The 21,905-nt window shown below is 43.0% G+C and overlaps 1 protein-coding gene across 6 annotated transcripts in view; it reads right to left on the bottom strand.

Moving 5' to 3' along the window:
• The window catches only part of TMEM164 (transmembrane protein 164), a 256,816-nt gene that overhangs the window by 122,657 nt on the left and 112,254 nt on the right, over positions 1–21,905 (bottom strand). The gene's annotated exons all lie outside the window — the stretch shown is intronic.

The following is a 21,905-nucleotide window of genomic DNA, read 5'->3' as shown; positions in this document are numbered from 1 at the left end:
ATACTTAAAGAAACATAACCTTATCACTTCCTGCTCCTGGTGAGTAGGTGGTGGACTATTTAAAAGTTTATTTCTCATTTGACATGAAGAACATATGGGGTAGGATTTATTATTCCCATTTTCCAGATGAAAAAAAAATTAACTGCTAGGTCTGGTATGATGTAGATCCAAGAATAAAGAGTTTCCCCACTGGATATTTGGGATCAGTCCAGAGTTAGCCCTACTTTTGGGTGAAGACCAAACAGCTGGGCCAATTCTGGCATTGCTTGCCAAAAAGAAAGTCTGTCCCCACACCCCTCCCTCCAACACACCCACTCATTCACTCCTGTTTCCCACCTCTCTTAAAATGGAAGCTCTGGATTACCAAAGCAGAGTGTGGTTTCAACCTGGCAAGGGGACCACACTGGAGAGCTTGGCAGCAGGCGGAGACTGGAAACGGCTGGGTAGCTAACTCCGTTCCAGGGGAAAAGAAATGCAGCAGCTGGCAAGAGGCCTGGCCTCTGGGGCTTACACAGCCCTCAACACACACACACAGACACACACACACACAGACACCCCCAGGGAAGCCCAGAGAGACGAGGACACCCAGGGGAAGGGTCAGCTGCCTCCCTGTTTCCGACATGGCAAGCGTGAACCAAGACTGTGTGCTAATGAGAGGAGGCAGTTATGGGCTCCCCAGGCCCAGGAGTCCAAGCCAGCCGTGAGCCAAGGGCTGAAACCAAAAGATGGCAGGGCTCCCAGAATGGGAGCAGGGACGACTGTGGACCCTGGACAGAGACACTGGCTCTGGCTCTTGAAAATAAAATCCCATACAGAAAGAAAACTTCCCACGGATCCAGATGATGCTCTATGATTATTTTATGCTTACAGAGGAAAAATGTAAAAATCCCAGAAAAAGAGATGAGGTTCCAAGCATCTCTGTAGAACATGTTGGAATAGCTGAGAAAGGTCATGGGGCTTGACAATGGGCATTCTCAGCAAGAGGTAGATTTGGGGGCCTGAGAGGCCCACACTGGAGACCACAGTAATGTGGTCTGGGATCACCCTACCATCTTCAATGTGGGTACTGCTTCATGCTTCCTCTAATGTTTTCACACCTATGATCTACTCAATCCTTTCAAAAACCCCATGAGATGGGCAGGTAAGTATCACTACCCTCATTTGACAGAGGAGGAAACTGAGGTGCCAAAAGGTTAACTGACTTGACTGTGGTCACCTGGACGGCAAGCAAGGAGAAGGAAAAGGCCCCAGGAAGGCTCAGCTCTATGGCTGTAATCTGAATCTTCAGGTACCTGAGGGACTTAACCTCTCCCCTCATGGGCCTGGGAACCCAGGCTGCTCTCCCACAGCAGGGAGCAAAGAAGTGGGCCAAGGGCCGCAGCCGCTGGTCCCAGCCAGGTCCTCAAGCAGTATCTCCTCCACTGACCTCTCCAACTCCAGCAACTGGACTCACAGTGCCCACTGGCTTCTCCTCCCTTCCAGCCCTCCTGGAAAGCCCTCCCCACCCGCACGTCCAGGGAGGCAGTTTAGCACCGCAGCTGCAAGCAAGGACTTTGGAGTCTGTCAAATTTCTGTTCCAGATTCGATTCTGCCACTAATAGCCCTGTGGCCTTGGGCAAGTCCCTTAACCTCTCCACCCTAGTTTTTGGCAGTAAAATTAAACTAATTATGCTGTTATAACATTGTTTTAAATTTTTTTTAAATTTCAATATAACAAACATTTGTATAGTACTGCTTGTGTGCCAGGAACTGTTAAGCAGCACTTGTTAACTATTAATTCACCTAATCCTCGTGAACAGCTGTACTGTTCCAATTGTCTCCATTTGAGAGATGAGAAATGGAGGCACAGATAAGTTAGATAACGTCCTCAAGAGCACACAACTCATTCGGTGTCAGAGCCAGGATTCAAACCCAGGCAGTCCTGCTCCAGAGTTTATAGTCTTAGCTGGTACACTCTGCTACCCCGCCCCCAACCATCTCCCCCTGCCCCACCCCCAACAAAAAAAAGCCTGACACCCAGGAGATGTGCAGTGGAGAGGAACTGTTATGGGAGTGGTAAGAGTGGCACATTAGCAGCACCAGGGCTAACACTTGTCCTTACTGTCCCTCCACATGGGGCCCAGCCTCTCCCTGTTCACTTGATCTCCCCTTCACAACCTGCGGGCTGTGGCCCCAGGACCCACACCACACAGTGGCCAAGTTTGATCTGCAGTACAGGCCTCCAAGCTTCTGAGGGTCTGGTCATGAGCCCACCACGGCTCTGCAGACACCTCGGGCACAGACCTCAGTTGGGGTGGCTGGGAGACTGCCCCCACCAGTAGTGTCCCTCTTCTGAAGGCTGCCTCACCCCCTACTCCAAGAGTTCCCTACCTTGGAAGGCCACAGAGAGCATTACAGCAGGTGGAGGCACAACTGACTGCAGGACCAGGGAGGAGAAAGAGGATACAGGCAAGGGAGGGAGTGTGGGAAAAGAGAGAGAGGACAGGAAGGAGGAGCAACATCAGAAAATGCACGCAGGTGGCAGGGAGGAGGGAGCTGAATGGGAGCAAGAACCTACCACTGGTTATTTCACGAAACATAGTCTTTATTAAGTACTTATGCACCATGCACTGTGTTAAATACTTTTATATGTGTTATCTCATTTAATTATTACAAGTTTCCCATGAAGCAGGGACTATGACCACCCCCATTTGACAAATAAGGAAACTGAGGCATGGAGACATTAAATAACATCCAAAGAAGAAGCGGCAGGGCAGGGATGAGAGTAAAGGGCATTCAGCAATGGAGAAGAAAAAAGGTGGTTTTCTTTACTGAGCACCGAATCTGTGCCAAGTTCCAGGAGTGTTCTCATGAAACCTCCCTCACCCTCCTTTCCCCATTTTACAAACACTATCTGTAAAATGGCATACTTCCCCCAGAAGATGTTCCACTTGGCTAATTCATTTCTACCTGACAGAACTCACATCTGGAACTCTAATGTACATATCCTGGTTCCCTTTCTGCTGGAGGATTCCCGAGGCTTTAGACAAAAAGTCTTACATCACTGCAATTGGAAGTCAAAAGCAATAAAAACGTCAAGCTACACAGGTCATTAACTCCCTTCTCACATCGAAGTCAACATCTTTTTTAGAATCAAAAGAGCAGAGTAGTAAAATTCTGCAGGTCTCTGGAGTCAGAATGCCAGAAACATTAGGTATATGGACTCTGACCCTGGCAAGATCCCAGCTTCCTTCCTCCCAGCTTGCCACCCCGACAGCCACACCACCATGCCCTGCCATGGAGACCTCCAGTCCCATTGCGCCCTACATCTTTGGCTACTTCAGCCATCCTAAGAAGCCCAAGACTCCCAGGTCACTGCCCAATATCTGAACTCTAATCCCTCTATAGCTCCCCATCTCTCACCACTCCCCATTTCTTCAAATCCTTCCATTCAATCCTCTGAACTCACTCACTATCATTAGCAAAATCCCCTATATCCTCAAACTCTCCTCTGAGTAGTCCCTTTACCTTCTGTCTTTAATGAAAATCTGGTACGCCTCTGAGGACACTGCTATCCCAACCGCCCTCTCAAGAGGTGGCTGGTTTTCCTCCCATGTCGCCTTGTACCACTGGGCCAGGAGGGGTTCTGTCTGCCCCTCACTGCTGCTCTAAATTGCTTTCTATTCCAGACCATTCTCTCTGCCTCCTTCCTGACCACTTCTCAGATCTGAATCTCACGTCCGTGGACTCTTCTTGTGGCAGTCATCTATGGACCCGCTCCACGTGTATCCCCCTTCAGTCCTTGAAGACTTTCCCTCCTGCCTTCTTGTCACTTCTTTCCAATGCTCCTTTGTCAAATTTCCTGTGTTTTCAATATTTAGCAATAGCCCAGTCACTCAAAGTCTTGACCTCCATTCCCCTCAAGATCTCATCTCCGTCTTAGGTCAGTCCTATATTCCCATGACCGTAGCTGTCATTACCAATACCTGCGACCTTTACACAAACTCTTGTCACGCACCCCACTCTCCAACCACCACCTCCTATCATCTATCCAACCCACTCCCCCTCAAATCCCAACTCTCACAATTTTCCAACTTCACTGGGACCTACAGCCAATTGATCCTACCACCTTTTTACTGTCCCTCACCACCCTGATGTCCTCACTTCTATACTTATCCATCACTCCCTTCCATACGTCCTGAACTCTCCTGACACTCTCTCTCCTTTTTTCCTACTTGCCTCACAGAACCAACCACATTCTCAGTTAAATCCAACTCTCTGCTTTCACATCCTTAAACCATGCAAGTAGGCAGGGCTGAAGAACAATATAAAGCTATGCTGTTAACCCTTTAAATTCATGATTGCAAGTTTTATGCCCTTAATGAGCCTAAATTTAGGTCCCTAATGAGCAGGCCTTAATGTGACTCTATAATCTGACTACAAACCCAAGTCCATTCACTCTCCTCTATCCTAGACAACAATTTCACAACTTCTCCCACTGTCCTTAAACGTTCTTCCATCCTCCCTCTCAGCTGGTGATCCGGCTTCTTATTTCATTGGGGAAAAAAGGAGCAATTGGAAAAGAACATCCACCAGCTCCCACCTCCTCATCGCCCTGCTCCCTGCACCCATCCCCACAGCTGCCTTTTCTTCTGCTGCTCTGCAGGAACCACCCGTGCTGCCAGCTAAGGCTGGTCCCCAATTTGTGCACGACATCCTATCCTTTCTTGCCTACTCAAGTACATCACACCAGCAACCGTCCATTTTTGCGATGGATCATTCTCATCAGAAAACAAATAAGCTACAATACCTTTCATCTAAAGAGTAAAATTCTTGACCCCACTTCACCCTCTGGCTATCACCCCCATATCTCTGCTTCCCTTTATAGCAAAACTCCTCAGAAGATTTGTCGCTTCTTGGTGCCATCATTTCCTCTCCTCGGAATCATTCTTCCAATCACTCCAATCAAATTTTCACACCTACCACTCCCCCTAAATTGCTTTTATTGAGGTTATCAATGACCTCCATGTTCCTAATTCCAATGGGCAATGACCATGGAAGCTAGCCCATATGGCATCTTTGTATGAATTTTAAATAGCCACCCATTCTTCAGCCCGGACTCATCCACATGCCAGGGTGTCAGGGAGATTTGGGGTACGGTCATTCCCTGTGCAGTTAACAACCTGTACAACTATACCTGCTGGTCCTGGTCAATTTTCAGGCCTCATATTACTTGACCTATCAGCAGCAGTTAATGCAGTTAACCATTCCCTCATCCTTAAAACACTTTCTGCACTGGGCTTCTACAATATGGCTCTCTGCCCTGCCCCTACCTCAATGCCTCCCATTCTCAACCTCCTTTGCTGGATCTTCCTTATGTCCCTCACTTCTAAATGTTGGAGGGGCCCAGAACTAAGTCTTTGGCCCTCTTCTCTATCTACTTTCACTCACTAGATAATTTTATCCAAGTTCGTGGTTCTAAGTACCATCTATATACTGATCATTCCCAAATGAATATCTCCATCCTAGAGTCAGGCTGCAAAGATTGAAATTCTGGCTCCATCATTTATTTGCCATGCACCTTTGGGCAAATCACTTAATCTTACTGAGCTTCAGTTGGCTCATCTGTAAAATGGGAATGATAATAGTATTTATCAAGTTGTGGTGAAATTAGGTGAAACAATGCAGGTAGAGCTCTTGGCCCATTGTTGGCATATAGTTTCTCCCTGGAGACTTCTTTATTTCTCAAAGGAATGTCAACACTGCTCTCCTCTTCTCACCCATGACAGTCCTAGTCTTACTCTCATCCAGTCAATAAAAAAAAATTATTGAGACACTAGTAGGTGATAGGTAATGTGCCTGGCTCTGGGTTTACAATAATTATGAAGACACAGTCCGTGCCCTATATGAGTTCAAAGTCTAGCTGAGGAGGCTAGCAGATAAAGGGATAACAAGAGTGCAGCAAAAGACCATGGAAAGCCCTGTAGATCAAGCAATGGATAAGGTTCGATTTTTCTTTTAAAGCAAGGGAGAGTCCTGTATGATGCACGGTTGTGTAGAGCTCCTGCTGGAGGCTGTATGCAGGGAATGCTAATGGAGGCAGAAAGACCAGTTAGGAACTGGCAATAGCAATGTCTAAATGAAGCTTAAGGCAGAGGCAGTGAGAGAAGAGAGGATGGACAGATTTGAGAGAAGGTAAGGGAGTTGATTCACCAGGACTAAGTAATTGATTGGATAAGGGGTACGCAGAGGAAGAGGAGGAAAGAAGTCAAAGATGATCCCCAGGCTGAAAACCTAAGTGGCTGGTGGGATGTCAGGGCTTCACCCTAAGTTGGGGCCTACAGTCAAGGGAGCAGGTTGGAGGAGGTGGGGTACAAGAAAAGAAGCTGGGGCCATGCTGAGTTTTGAAACCAGTGTGATGGCCTGGCAGAGATGCTCATAAGTCAGTGGGAATGTAGGTCTGGATCTCAAGGAGACTGGAGAGGATGAGAAGAGTTGAAAGTCAGGAAAATGACACACATGCTTAACTGTACATTATAAAATAGACATAGATAGGAGATTTCTAAAAACAAAAATAAAAATAGAAATACTATATGATCCAGCTATTCCACTTCTGGGTATTTAGCCAAAGAACATGAAAACACTAATTCAAAAAGACATATGCACCCCTATGCTCATTGCAATTTTTTTCAAAAAAAGATTGGCCCTGAGCTAACATTTGTTGCCAATCTTCCTCCTTTTTTTTTCTTCTCCCCAAAGCCCCCTAGTACATAGTTATACACTCTAGTTGCAGGTCCTTCTAGTTCTGCTATGTGGGACGCTGCCTCAGCATGGCTTGATGAGTGGTGCTAGGTCTGCGCCCAAGATCCGAACTGGTGAAACCCTGGGCCACCAAAGCAGAGCGTGAGAACACCCTTGGCCATGGGGCTTGGCCACTGTTCATTGCATACTATTCACAATAGCCAAGACTTGGAAGCAACCCAAGTGACCATCAACAGATGAATAGATAAAGAAGATGTGATATATACAATGGAATATTACTCAGCCATAAAATGATGAAATTGTGTAATTTGTGACAACATGAATGGACCCTGAGGGTACTATGCTAAACGAAGTCAGTCAGACGGAGAAAGACAAATACTGTATGATTTCACTCATACGTGGAAAATGAAAAATAAACAAACACACTCTGGTTACCAGAGAGGAAAGTGGTAGGGAGACGGTGAAAGAGGTAAAGGGGCATATGTGTACGGTGACAGACAGAAACCAGACTTTTGGTGGTCAACACAATGCAGTCTATACAGAAGTCGAAATATAATGATGTACACTTGAAATTTACACAATGTTATAAACCAATGTGACCTCAATAAAATAAAAAAAGACATATAAGTGCACATTATAAAACACAAGCACGGAAATGTAAAAGGATGAAATCCTAAAATGCATAAAAATGCTAATATTTTCTTTGAGCACCCCCATTGGACCATCTTATGGACCCCACTTTGCAGATCCCTGGTCCTCAGCACTCTTTCAAGAAGACTGAATGGGTGGAGAGAGATGGCAGCCATAACTCAAGGCGGGGATGAATGGGGAGAAATAACTGTAAAGAATGGGAGAGACTGAACATATTTAAGGGCTGAGGGAAGGAGTCAGTGGAGAGGGAGAGGCTGAAGAATCAAGAGGGGCAGGAGGCACTGGACAGTGAGAGGTCTTGAAGCAGGCAGGAGGCGATGGGACCCAGAGCACAGAGAGAAGGGTTAGCTGGGCTCCAGGAAATGAGGAGGGAAGGACAAGCTGAAGTGAGAATAACTGTACAACATAGGGGCATGCTGGAAATCGAGAGAGCTCCCAACTTAGGAGCTCCTACTACATGGCTGGAGGCTTGGCATTACCAAAAGAGTCTATGGCTAATGATGAGATACCAAGTGAGGATAGGTGGTTACAAAGAAAGGACTCTGGTCTCAGCTCAGCCCCAGACTGCAGCCTCTCAAAAGAAATGAAGGAATTGGAAAAGATAATTGCTATGGTCTGAATGTTTGTGGCCCCCACCAAATTCATATGTTAAATTCTAACGTGGATATGATGATATTAGGAGGTGCGGCCTTCGGGAGGTGCTTAGGTCCTGAGGGTGGAACCCTCATGAATGGGAACAGCGCCCTTATACAAGAGGCCCCAGAGAGCTCCCTAGCCCCTTCTGCCATGTGAGGATACAAGAAGTCTGTGACCCAGAAGAGGGCCCTCACTTGACCATGCCGGCACCCTGACCTTGAACTCCTAGCCTCCAGAACTGTGAGAAATATATTCCTGTTGTTTATAAGCCACCTAGTCTATGGCATTTTGTTATAGCAGCCTGAAAAGACAAAAACAATACTCCACCTTCCTTAGAGGGGAAGGGATGTAACCCACTGTTACTTCTGCCTTCGGTAATGCTCCTGCCAGCCAAGTTTGGCTTTGGAACACTTTATCTTCACTAACTGACCACAGACTTTTACTGTGGCCTACTGGTCCCACAATCTCCTTGGAACTAAATACCACTTGTTAGAGGAGCCACAAAAGAGATGCCCACGAGCTAAAACAAACCACAGCACCTTCACAGAACAGAAGACCATGCTGCCATTAAAAACAACAAGGTGCCCTAAAGAAACACTCTGACAAAGCCAGAATGTGGACCCTTCTACAACACAACTGGCCCAGGCTCATCAAAACTTCAATGTTGTGAATAAAGAAGGTAGGGGAACTGTTCCTAGATTTTAAAAAATAAGTAAAAACTGAAGAGATGGAACAATCAAAACCAAGCTTGAAACTTAATTGGACCCTCATTGTTTAAAAAATTAAAAAAAAACATTCTTGGGACAATTGGGGAAATTTGAACATAAACTGATTATTACATAAAGTACACGATATTATAGAATTGTTGGTAATCTTCTTAAGTGTGATGATGGTATCGTGGTTGTACAAGAGAATGTCCTTCTTCTTAGGAGCTGCAGGCTGAAGGATTGAGAAGTGAAATGTCAAGATGTCTGCAACTTTCTTTGAAATGACTCAGCAAACTTACACAGATAGAGAGATAGAGGTAGAAAGTGAATATGGAAAAGGCTAATTGTTGACCTAGCTGGAGGGTAAACAGTCATCCACTACACTATTATTTCAACTCTTCAGTAAGCTTGAAAATTTTTATAATAAAAAGTTGGGAAATTTAAAAAATTTAAATAAATTTAACTGAGGTAAATGTGTATGAACTAATATGGCAAAATCCTAGGATACATTAACTGAAAGAAAAAACAAGTTGCATTCATTTTGGAGAACAATTTCTCAATATTTATGAAAATGTTTAAATATCCATTCACTTTGACTCACTAATTTTACTCTAGGAACTTATCTAACACAGACACTTGCACACAGCACAAAGATATACACATAAAGATGTTCAGTGCAGCATTATTTGTAATAGCAAAAAAGCAACCTAAACGTCCATTAGTAGGCAAGTCATCAAAAAATATTCTGGAAGACTAACTATGCAACCTCTTATTTAAAAAAAGGAGGTGTAACCATTTGTCGGTGAAACTGAGCAAATCTATAGTATACAAAGTATGATCCTTTTTGGAGGAAAAGGACAAGTTAGTATTTGTACTTTCAGATGTATGTAAGTGTAGAAAAAAAGGACCGGGATGATATTTATCAAACTGGGCAGGAGAACAGGGTTGGCAAGGACAGGCTGAGACAGCGAAGGTGAGCCTTGACATTGGATCCTAGATACTCATATAGCTGCATTTTTACAGCAAATGAATGTCTTCCCTTATTAATCACGTAGCTAAAAGTTTTTAATAGTCGAAGAAAAGGTCAAAAAAGAACGTAGCCAACTATTAGCAGTAATTGTCTCTGCGGAGTCAGGGGAGAACTCTCATGTTATATTCTTCATATCTCTCTATTGCAGGAATCCTTAACCAAGAGGATGTTTTAGGCTATTAAGGATGATTACTGTGATTTCTTTTCTAGTCTTTCAAAAGCTGCTCTCAGAGTATCTCAGCATGTAAAGAAAATAACTTGTAAATGGGGGTCTATAGACTCCCAAATCATTTGTCCTCATTGTATCTTCCTTTGTGACCCCACTCCCACCCCCAGTTAGGACTGATGCCCACAGCCCCACCAGGCGCATGGTATTCCATCTCATTCTCATGGTTTGATGTGGAGAGAGAGAGAGTGGTGAGTGACTGCGGTTAGAGGGAGACTGGTCCTTCCTCTTGGAGTCCAAACCCTAAGAGGGCTACTCCTGACTTCTTCCTTGGTGCTCAGAGCCCTTGACAGAGCAGGAGAACAGAGTTGTGGTTGTCAGGTGGCTGCCCCCAGCCAGCTCCCTAATGTCAAACAAACTATTTTGTGCCCATGAAAGATGCTGTTTGCTCTGGTGGCACAACTATTTGTGCAAGTGTATTTCCTGGTGTGAAAGAAATAGCAGCCCAGACCTGCCTGCTTCAGCCAGGCAAGCCCACAGAACTTCACTGAGTAATAATTTGGGGTCAATCAGCCACTGGATATGCTGCAAGGCCTCACTGTTTCCTTTAATCACGATGAAAATGAAACCTCCTAGCTCCTCTCCTCTCACCTCTAACAGACTTAGGAGCTGCTGCCTGTCATCCTGGGAAACCACAATATGCCATTCTTTAGTACTGTTGCTGGTATCAAAAGTCATTTCTGAAAAGGCAGGAAAGAAAGCTCTGGTGTTCAGACCACCTAATAATCATAATCATAATTGGAGCTAACATTTGAGTGTTCCCAGGGGATATGTCATAACTAAGTCTATTGCATCATCCTGAGCTGTAATGAGGAGGAGGAGGAAGATAATAATGATCATAAAGGCTTATACTTTTTGACTCTTATGGGCTGAATTATGCCCCCTCCATTCATATGTTGAAGTCTAATGCCCAGTAGCTCAGAATGTGACTGTATTTGAAGATAGGGCCTTTAAAGAGGAGCTAAAGATAAAATGAGGTCCTACGGGTGGGCCCTAATCTAATATGACTGGTGTCCTTATAAGAAGCGGAGATTAGCACACAGAGAGACACAGAGGAAAGACCATGCAAAGACACCAGAAGAAGAAAGCCATCTACAAGTCAAAGAGAAAGGCTCTCAGAAGAAACTAACACTGTTGACACCTTGCACTTAGACTTCTAGGCTCTAAAACTGTGAGGAAGTAAGTTTCTATTGTTTAAAGCACCCAGTGTGTGGTATCTGTCATGACAGCCTGAGCAAATGAATACACTGACCAACGATATAATATGAGCCAGGTGCTGTACTAAGCACTTTACAACTATTAATGCCTTTCATCTTCCTAACACACTTGTGAGGTAGCTTCTATTGCTATTCCCCAACTTTAAGATGAGGAAATTGAAAACAGAGAGGTTTTCCATAATCCCAAAATGCTGGAAACAACCAAATTTCCATCGCAAGGAGAATAGAGATAGACATTGTGGTATATTTATATGACGGAATGTTATACTACAGTGAAAATATAACTATAGGTATACTCAATAATAGGGATGAATCTTAGTATATAATGTTGAATAAACTAAGCAAATCCCAGAATTCTACATACAACATAATGCCCTTTTTATAAGGGTCAAAAAGCAACTAGAATTAAATATCTTATCTAGGAATATATATCTCTGTGCATATGAGAGAGAGATAAAACTATTTTTAAAAAGAGCAAAGGAATAATAACGAAAATTCAGGTTAGTGGTTCTGTCAGATTGGTAGGGAGGTAGGGTACAGGACGGGAGAAGCACATAGGCTTACATCTCTGAGTTATTATCAACATGGCCAGTTCTTGGGTTGGGTCCATAGTTATCTATGATATTACCAATGTATAAATAAATGCACTCATGAATAAAATTAAAGCAGGTAATGCATGGACTAATGGTGGAGTTTGTTATGAATTGGGGATTATACATATGATTAGCCCAACTGTGTGCACCCAAGGTCTGTTTAAAAAGGAAAAGGGGTGAGAGTTCAACTAACCAACCTGCCCAAGGACTCAAGGCTTATTAAATGGCTGAGTAAAGATGTGAACCCAGAAAACCTGGCAGGAGAATGCATAATCTTAACCACTGTTGTCTGTTCTATAATCCAGGCTGCTTCCCTGATGGAAAAGAAATAGGATCTACTATGAAACCTGAAAGCCTTACCCTATCCAGCTACCATGATATAGGCGCTAGCCATCAAAGTGAACCCACGGGGCTCTGAAGTCACTAGATGCAGATTCACCACTTCTTCAGACTGAGCCAAAGCCTGAATTTCATGTGGAAAAAAGGATAGACGCTTTGAGTATACACAAGAAGGTCTTCAGGATTTACATTTCCAGCCCTAAACACATTATTTGACTTTTTACTCAAGGAGGGAAAGTAAACATTTGCATGGCTCTTTCCACAGATCTCAGGGGAAAGGCTAATGACAGAGATGGCTCAAAAGGCCTAAAAGGAACCAGGACAGCTGCAAGGCAAAAGATAATCAGCTTGTGTGAGGAGGCCAAACTTGGCCTACAGAATGACTTGCCCAGGGCTGGCCTTCCTGCTTAGGTGGAGTGACAAGGGGCTCCATGAAGGCCTTGAGCACCACTGACAGGACTAAGGCGTCATTCTCCCGTCTTGGGTTACATATTCCACCCAGAAAACGTAAGCCATGTATAGTGGGAGGTACGAGAGGAAAGGGACCGAACTCCCAAGTCCCTCTTCAGCCCAGGCAGTCTACGGTACCATCCATCTATATTTTAGGGCCTTCAAAGGACTTGAGCATCAGATGGCTTGAAATAAGGCCAACTCCACACTAGCACTAGATCAAACAAAGGGACAAAAGCATCTGAGATGTGGCTCTCAGCCTAGTCAAAGCAGTTCAAGGGCACTCAGTACTCAGCTCACCAACCCTTGCCAATCAAGCTGGGAGTCTGGTTAATCTTCTACTCCTTGAAGGCCCTTGCTTGAAGGCACCCAGGAGGCCAGGCAGCCATTTGTAAGGCCGGCCTCCCTACCCTGCTGTCTCCAACACCTTCCCCTAACAAGGCCCACCACCTCTGCTACAAGCTGGAGCCAGGTTCATGAATCCCTAGATCAAGATAAGGCAAAAGGCACATGACCCCTTGATGCCACCAGAGATGGTACTTGACCACCTCCTGACATGAGCAGACGCTGCTCACTTCTCTTTCTACTTCTCTTCTGTTTAACTTTGCCGTTCTCCATCTCTTCCCAGGCTCCAAGCCTACACCCAGGTTTTCTGTCAGCACTGGAGGATGATACACTTGGACTTGCAGCAGCTCTTGGCTAATTTAACACACAGAATGTACAGAATCTTTATTTTCATGACAGATTTTGAGAGAATCTTCTTTGGACCCATGGGATGAGGCCCAGCATTCTGTGTTTTAATAAAGCTCCCTAAGGTAATCTGGATGCAGGAGTGCTTAACTTATACTTGGAAAAATACCACAGTAGAGCAGGCTCCAAAAGTCTAAGGGGTAGGTGTGGAACTCAGAATATTTTCTCAGAAACGACTGGCAGTTCCCAAGAAAATGTACTGATAAGGATAATGATGTGACTAGTGTTCAAAACAACAATAAAGATAACAATAACAGCAATAATAATTAATAATTGCTAGTACATAGCACTTCTCTGCCAGGCATTGTCCTAAGTATTGATATGTATTAACTGGTTCTTATAACAACTCCATAAAATAAGTTCTATAATCTCCCTTTTACTGATAAGGGAAGTGAGATATAGAGAATTTAAGTAACTAGCTCAAGGTTACTTACAAAACCTGGATGTAAGCCAGGCAGTCTGACTGGAGTCCACATTCTTATCTGCTGAACTACACTACCCTTGATGTGTGTTGAAGCCCTTTACATTACAGAGGGAGGCCTTGACTTTGAAACTTGATTTACAAATGACTCAGATCCATGAAGATTTGACCCCCCCACTATTGAAATATTATCCTCTCTCATCCACCCCACCCTGTGAGTCCAGATCTAGAATGTTTTAATTATACTGCCCTGGGAATAGATCAATACTGGAATCTACCTCCATGATACCCCAGACACCAACACATTCATTCAGTCAAGAAATATTTATTGAGCATCTATTATGTGCCAACTATTATGAACAAGATACAAATGGTCCCTGCCTTGATGCAATTTACAGTCTTATACCCAGCTCATTCGAAATGCTGATTTCTAGGGTTTAGAAGGGCTAAGAAATCAAAAGATGATTTAAATCAATGTTCTGAGGGCTCATGACCACTAATATTAATGTTTTGTTAGCTACATGATGGGTTAAATGGGCTTTCTGATACCTCATAGAAATTAGCACAACAGTAGACAGAGACATCATAGGTATTTGTCAACTTAGGGATATTTTAAGACAGCACTGAAAACAGATAGATGGCCAAACCAATGAACAGTATTCAAATGTCCTTCTGACAGCCCCCAAAAGTAAGGATACAGCCATAAAAGGGTTGGAAAACAAGACCCAGACTTCCATTCCTGGTAATAACCAGGGTTAATACTTAAAGAGATTGCCCACTTAAAACAGCCCAAAAGTCCTGGATAAAATATTTTTAAGTTGTTTTTAAAAAAAAATCTATGAGCTATGATGTCTGCAGGGAATTTTCTGGCCAAAGACTGACTGAAGGTAGGAATCTGGAGAAATAAGTGGGACATTACATCATCTAGTTTTTACCAAAAGGAGATTTGCCAAGCCAGGTGAATTTGAGCTTTGATTTTTCACAGCCTAGAGGGGTACCAGGAATGGGAGAAAAAGGCCAAGATTTCCTAAAGAGTCTAATGAGAGATAACCTTCATAAAGCTAGAACCCATAAAAGCTACATTTCAGTGTAAATGTGTACTAGAAATACAAATTACTCTACTCCTAGAATGGTAAAGAAAATTCAGTCTGAAATCTTAACACTGAGTTGGGATAGCAGGGGAGAGAACTAGTAATCTCCACCAAAACTTGGAACCACAAGCCAGCCCTCACGTGGGTTTGCAGCCTAAACTAACACTACTTGGGTAATCCAAAAACATTAGGTTGAGAATTTTATTTAGCATGATTTCAGACTTGTAGCCCTCAAGTGCCTGGGAAGAATGAAGACAAATCCTTTCCAGAGGAATCCAGGACTGAAAGAATTCCTACAAATAAAATCTCAAGGACAATAAGCAACATTCAAGTAAAATGAGGACAACAATAATATTTAAAACAAAACCTAAACAGAGAAATAAGCCAAGAACCAGCAAAAAGAGAGCTTTAAGGGTCTCAGAATATAATCATTTGTTATAGACTATGTTTAAAAAAATGAAAAATATAATAAATTGAAATTAAAAGTACCATTGATAGTTTCAATTGATAGGTTTAGTTGCTGATTAGGCACAACTAAAAATATAAGTAAGTAACTGGAACATAGAGCTGAAGAAATTATCCAAGATACAGCATAGTAAGACAAAGAAGTGGAAAATGTGAAAGAAAGATTAAGAGATGTGGAAGATAGAGTAAGATGGACTAACATAACTCTAAATGTAGTCCCGAAAGAAGAAAAGAGAATGGGACAGAGGCTATATTTGAAAATATAATAGCTGTGAATGTTCAGAAACCTGATGAAAAACATCTATCAGCAAATTCAAGCAGCTCAAAGACTCTCAAACAGAACAAGCAAAAACAAATCAACAATGAAACATATCTTACTAAAACTGCAGAACACTGAAGACAAAGAGAAGATCTTAAAAGAGTCCAGAAAAAGAAGAGAGATTACTTTCCAAAGGGTTAAAATTAAGACTGGCCAGTGACTTTTCAAAGCAACACTAGAAGACAGAATACAGTAAAATTATATCTTCATTGTGCTGGGAGAAAAATAAATATGAACCTAGAATTTTATATCCAGTAAAAATACGATATCTTTCAAGAATGAAGGAGAAATGCAAACACTTTTAGACAAAGAAAAACCAAGAGAGTTGCTATCGGCAGATCATTTCTAAACGGAATTCCAAAGAAAAGATTTCCAGCAAAGGTAAAGTAACGTCAGACTTCAATAAGGTCTGAGATGCAATAAAACATAGAGAGCAAAGGAAGTGGTAAATATGTAGGTAAAACTAAATGAACATTTATTATATAAAATAATAATGTCTTGTGTTATTTTTAAAAGAAAAGCTAAAACAGTACAGAATTAAAATACATGACAACATAAGCACCTAAATTGAGGATGATGAATAGAGTTAAAATATGATAAAGACCACATGCAAAAGAATGAAGTTGTAACCCCATCTCACAGCATATACAATCCTAGGGATATATCCAAAAGATAAAAAACATGTCAATACACTCTTCTCAAGTGCATATGGAACATTCTCAAGGACAGACCATATGTTGGAAAACAAGACAAGCCTCATTAAATTTAAGACTGAAATCATATCAAGCATATTTTCTGACCATAATGCTATTAAACTAGAAATCAACTACAAGAAAAAAGCTAGGAAAGTGACAAACATGTGGAGACTAAACAACATGCTACTTTTTTTTTCTTTAATATTTTTAAAACTTTTCCTTCTTCTCTCCAAAGCCCCCCAGTACATAGTTGTGTATATTCTTAGTTGTGCGTCCTTCTAGTTGTGGGACATCACCTCTGCATGGCCTGACGAGTGGCACCATGTCCACACCCAGGATCCGAACCTGCAAAACCCTGGGCTGCTGAAGCAGAGCACTTGAACTTAACCAGTCGGCCCCGTGGCTGGCCCCAACAACATGCTACTCTTAATCTCCAAAATATATAAAGAACTCACACAACTCAACAACAAAAAAACAAACAACCTCATCAAAAAATGGGCAGAGGATATGAACAGACATTTTTCCAAAGAAGATATACAAATGGCCAATGGGCACAGGAAAAGATGTTCAACATCACTAATCAAAAGGGAAATTCAGGGGTTGGCCCGGTGGCACGGCAGTTAAGTTCGCACATTCTGCTTCGGCAGCCCAGGGTTTGCTGGTTCGGATCCCAGGTGCAGACATGGCACCGCTTGGCAAGCCATGCTGTGGTAGTCGTCCCACATATAAAGTAGAGGAAGATGGGCATGGATGTTAGCTCAGGGCTAATATTCCTCAAAAGAAAATGGGAAATGCAAATCAAAACTACACTAAGATATCACCTTACACCCGTTAGAATGGCTATAATCACCAAGACAAAAAATAGCAAATGTTGGAAAGGATGTGCAGAAAAGGGAGCCCTCACACACTGCTGATGGGAATGCAAACTGGTGCAGCCACTATGGAAAACAGTATGGAGATTTCTCAAAAAACTAAAAATAGAAATACCATATGACCCAGCTACCTCACTACTAGGTAATTAACCAAAGGACTTGAAACCAAGAATTCAAAGAGACTTTTTCACCCCTGTGTTCATTGCAGCATTATTCACAATAGCCAAGACATGGAAGCAACCCAAGTGCCCATCGACTGATGATTATATAAAGAAGATGTGGTATATATATACACAATGGAATGCTACTCAGCCATAAAAAAAGACAAAATCATCCCTTTTGCAACAACATGGATGGACCTTGAGGGTATTATGTTAAGCGAAACAAGCAGAGAAAGACAAACACCACGTGATTTCAGTCATATGTGGAAGATAAACTAACACACAGAAAAGAGGACAGATTAGTGGTTACCGGAGTGGGAGGGGGTTGGGGGATGGGCACAAGGGGTGAAGGGGCACATTTATATGATGACTGAAAAGTACTAATGTACAACAGAAATTTCACAATGTTATAAACTTTTATGACCTCAATAAATGAAAGAAAACATGTTAGTACAAAAAGTTGTATATGAATTTTCATAGCAGCATTATTCATAATAGCCAAAAAGTGGAAACAACCCAACGTCTATCAACTAATGAATGTATAAATAAATATGAATATTTACATACAATTGAATATTATTAGGCAATAAAAAAGAATGAAGTACTAATAGATGCTACAACATGGATGAATCTTCAAAACATTATGTTAAGCAGAACCAGACACAAAAGAACAAATATTGTATGATTCCATTTGTTTGAAATGTCCAGAACAGGCCAATCTATCACTCATTGCTTAGAGCTGTGGGCGGCCGCAGTGGGGTCACGGGATGATAGCTAAAGAATACAGGTTTCTTGTGGGGTTAGTGAAAATGGTCTAAAATTGATTGTGGTGATGGTTACACAACTCTGTGAACATACTAGAAAACAATGGATTGTACACTTTTCAGGGAATTTTATCTCAATAAAGCTATTACCAAAAAAATGTTATACGGTCCTTGTATCATTTGAGAGAAAAGTAAATAAGTATTTTTGTTAACATTGGTAGGGTAACCATTAAAAAAACCCGATAACTGAAATAGTGTGTATAACATCTAAACCAGTAGAAAGAAAATAAAAGAAGAAACTATCCAATCGATGCCCCACAAAAGCCAGAAGGAAAAGAAGACAAGATAAATACTGCAACCTGGAGTTTATAACCTGCACCAAAAGGCAGCAGTCCAAGTGACCCCCAGCAGTCACATTTGCGCTGAGAAGCAGGCTCTCGCTGTGTGTGCTGGAGTTTAGGACGAGTGGAGCCTCGAGCCCTACCCAAACCCCCTCATTAACAGGGTCCCTGGAAAGACACATGCTCCTCTGTAAGGACTGGATTAAGTCAAGCAAATGCCACCTTGGGATGAAACATCCTCCCTTTGGCCACCAGGGACCAAAATTATCCCTCCAATTAGTTGAGGCCTATAGGTCCTAGATTCTAAAGGAAAATGAGTAAGTCTGTTGCTGAGACGTCATTTGAATTTTGGCACACAAGCTAGTTTGAATTATTAAGAATGTAATGTATTAGAAACCCACCTCTAGTGGATCGATGGGTGACTTGCGCTCATTGGGCTCAGCCCAGGAAGGCCTGGCTGCTTTAATGAGAACCATGAGTGCACCTGGCGCACTCCATCATAGACAGCGTCCTTGGATCTCTCTCTAGGACAGCCTGTAGTCACAGGATACATATTTGTTCGATGGTTATTCCACCTATTGGAACTAACTGATGGGAATGCAGTGTCTCCCTTGCCCAGAGAAGGTGAAATTACCCCCAACTCTGGCTGGAGGGTGCGGATCCTAGCTCTCCCTCTATCCTTGACTCACTGTTCCTTTTTCCCTCCTGGCTCGCACCGCAGGGCAGAGGAAGTGAAATGCAAACTTATCTGGAATGACCGCTCTCCCTTAAGGGCCTACTCAGTTAAAGGAAAAAGAATCTTCTCTTGCTTCCACCTTTGGAGGTAGGAGTTCAGTCCACACTGAAACACCTTGCCAGGAATAAAGTTCAAGGCAGTATTTTCTCAGGACAGCTCTGGCCATGCATCTGCCGACAGCACCCCCTGACCTCTGCTTCACAGGGAAAGCTGCCATCCCTTTGCTCAAGACGAGAAACAGAACAGGGCCCATCCCTTTGGCCCAAGTTGCAGCTGACCTCTGGCCTAGTTTGGAGACTGAGAAACAGCAGTTACATACAGTGAATGCGGTATGAGGCACAAATGGGAGTGCCCCAATTCTTTCAACACCATCTAGATCACCTACAAATTGGCCTTCTTTCTAATCAGTCCTATCTTGAACACCCACTCCAAATAGAAACTTGTGTCCTCCCACACCTCCAACAAATACACACACACACACACACACACACACACACACGCACGCACCCCTAAAGCCCTCTTCATGAATTCCTGTTTCCATTGTTTGTCTTTCAGTTTGTGCCTCAGGCGAACGGAGGTGGAGAGCAATAGCTAATATATACTTGGAAAAGAATTCTGGAAAGGAGAAAGCCATGGATAAGCCTCCTTCCCAGCTAAAGCAAAGCACAAGCTCAGCAGAAGATGTCCCTGGGGCCGGCCCCATGGCTGAGTGGTTAAGTTCGCACGCTCTGCTTCAGCGGTCCAGGGTTTCGCCGGTTTGGATCCTGGGTGCGGACATGGTACCGCTCGTCAGGCCATGTTGAGGTGGCATCACACATGCCACAACTAGAAGGACCCACAACTAAAATATACAACTATGTACTGGGGGGATTTGGGGAGAAAAGGCAATTAAAAAAAAAAAGATGTCCAGACGGTTCCTAGAGCCAACAGTCTGGAACCATCACAAGGCAGGAGCCGCCGTGAGCCCAGTGCTGAGGATTCCTCCCTGCTTTCAGACTCATTGGAGGGGACTTGCTGGAGGAGAGAGGTGTGCTCTGGATGAGAAGGGAAGGGAAGCAGAATTTCCCCCCACCCTTCCTCCGCCCCTATGGGATGGCCCCCAGAGGGTAGCCTGTGGATCAGGCCATACGCAGGGAGTACACAGGCAGCTTCTGGAAGATTCATTCTCTTCTCTTCCTCTCCATTCACCCACCAAATAGCCATTTCTAAGTTACCGTCACCTTAGAAAAACACACTCCTGGTCTACACGGACATGTTTAGCTTCTTTAGAGACCCCCCTCCCCACCGAACCCCCCTCCTATTTTGGGCCAACATAATTCACAATTCCCAGAAATGCCTGAGAAGTGGCATATGCACTTCTGGTGCTAAGCCTGGCTGGTTTTACAGATTTTCATTTAGCAGGTGTCTGTTGCTAAATCAGTAGCAGCTGCTAATTGCTTTTCCTCCCTCAAACCTTCAGACAGAATGAAACATCTGGTGTTCTCTCACTTCAGGTTAAAATCAGATACCTTATCACCCCTCCTTTGGGTTCCATTTTTATTAAAAAGCTTTCAGCTGATGCCTGGAACAGGCAGCAGAGAGCAAGGCTGTCCCAGAGGAAGAGAAATGATTCTAAGAACAACACAATAGGATGAGCCAGCCTCATGCCCGAGACCTGATGCCCAGATGGAGGGGTGCTCAGACCAGTCCCCAACAAGGTGGAGCTTTAAGCTCATGACCACCCAGGGAACCTGGGGCTTCATTTCTTGAGCAAGGGCTCTGAGGAGCCCATCCCCCTTTTGCTTGCAGTGGGTACCCCTCGCTTCCCTGAATCAGTTCCAGCACTGGCAACCCCCATCCCAGCTAGCTCTCCTCTCTCTTCTGGCTGAGGAGGGGAGCTATTTAATATGCACATGCTTCTACCACAATGAACAGGAATTGCGGGGAGAATAAACTATATACAGTGGAGGGAAGCTATAAGGACCCTATCATTTCCAGCTCCACTTCCCAATTTATACCAGTGTTCTCTTGTAGCTTTTCGAGACACTTTGAAAGTTGTTTCATTTTTATTTTTGCTTCCCCCCCCAAAAAATCATTTTTCTGGGCTCCAAATATGCCTCTTGATTCTAAGTCAAAACTATTCTTAAAGGCATTATTAATGTTATTATATTAGTCATAAATATTAATACATTAATTATAAATTATTGGCTTTAATTAAAATAAATTTTTAAATAATTTAATAAATTATTGATTGTAAATTAACATATTGATTATAAATATTATTAAATATTATTAATAAATAAGCATCTGAGCTGACCTTTATTGAGTACTTACTACTATGTATCAGGCATTGTGGTAACACTTTACATGCATCACCTTACTGAAGATTTAGAAATTATGATCACCCTCATTTTATAATATGAACAGGCTCAGAGAACGACTATTGATGATACAGAAACAAGACTGGAAGCGCAAACTGGCTGGATTAGAAGCCTGTGCTCTGCTGACCGGGTATTGGAGAATATTAAGGAATTATTGTTAATTATTGTAGGTATGATAATGGCATTATGATTACATATATATTACAAGAGTCCTCACATTTTAGATATTCATAATGAAATATTTGCAGTTAAAATTACACGAGATTTCCTTCAAAATCCTTCAGGGATAAGTGCTTGGGGGAGGGAGCAGTTTGAGGTGAAGTGAGGCATACCGATTAAA

Source organism: Equus przewalskii, chromosome X (genome assembly GCF_037783145.1).
Source record: "Equus przewalskii isolate Varuska chromosome X, EquPr2, whole genome shotgun sequence".
NCBI lineage: Eukaryota > Metazoa > Chordata > Mammalia > Perissodactyla > Equidae > Equus > Equus przewalskii.
This window is presented reverse-complemented; position numbering and strand designations above follow the sequence as displayed.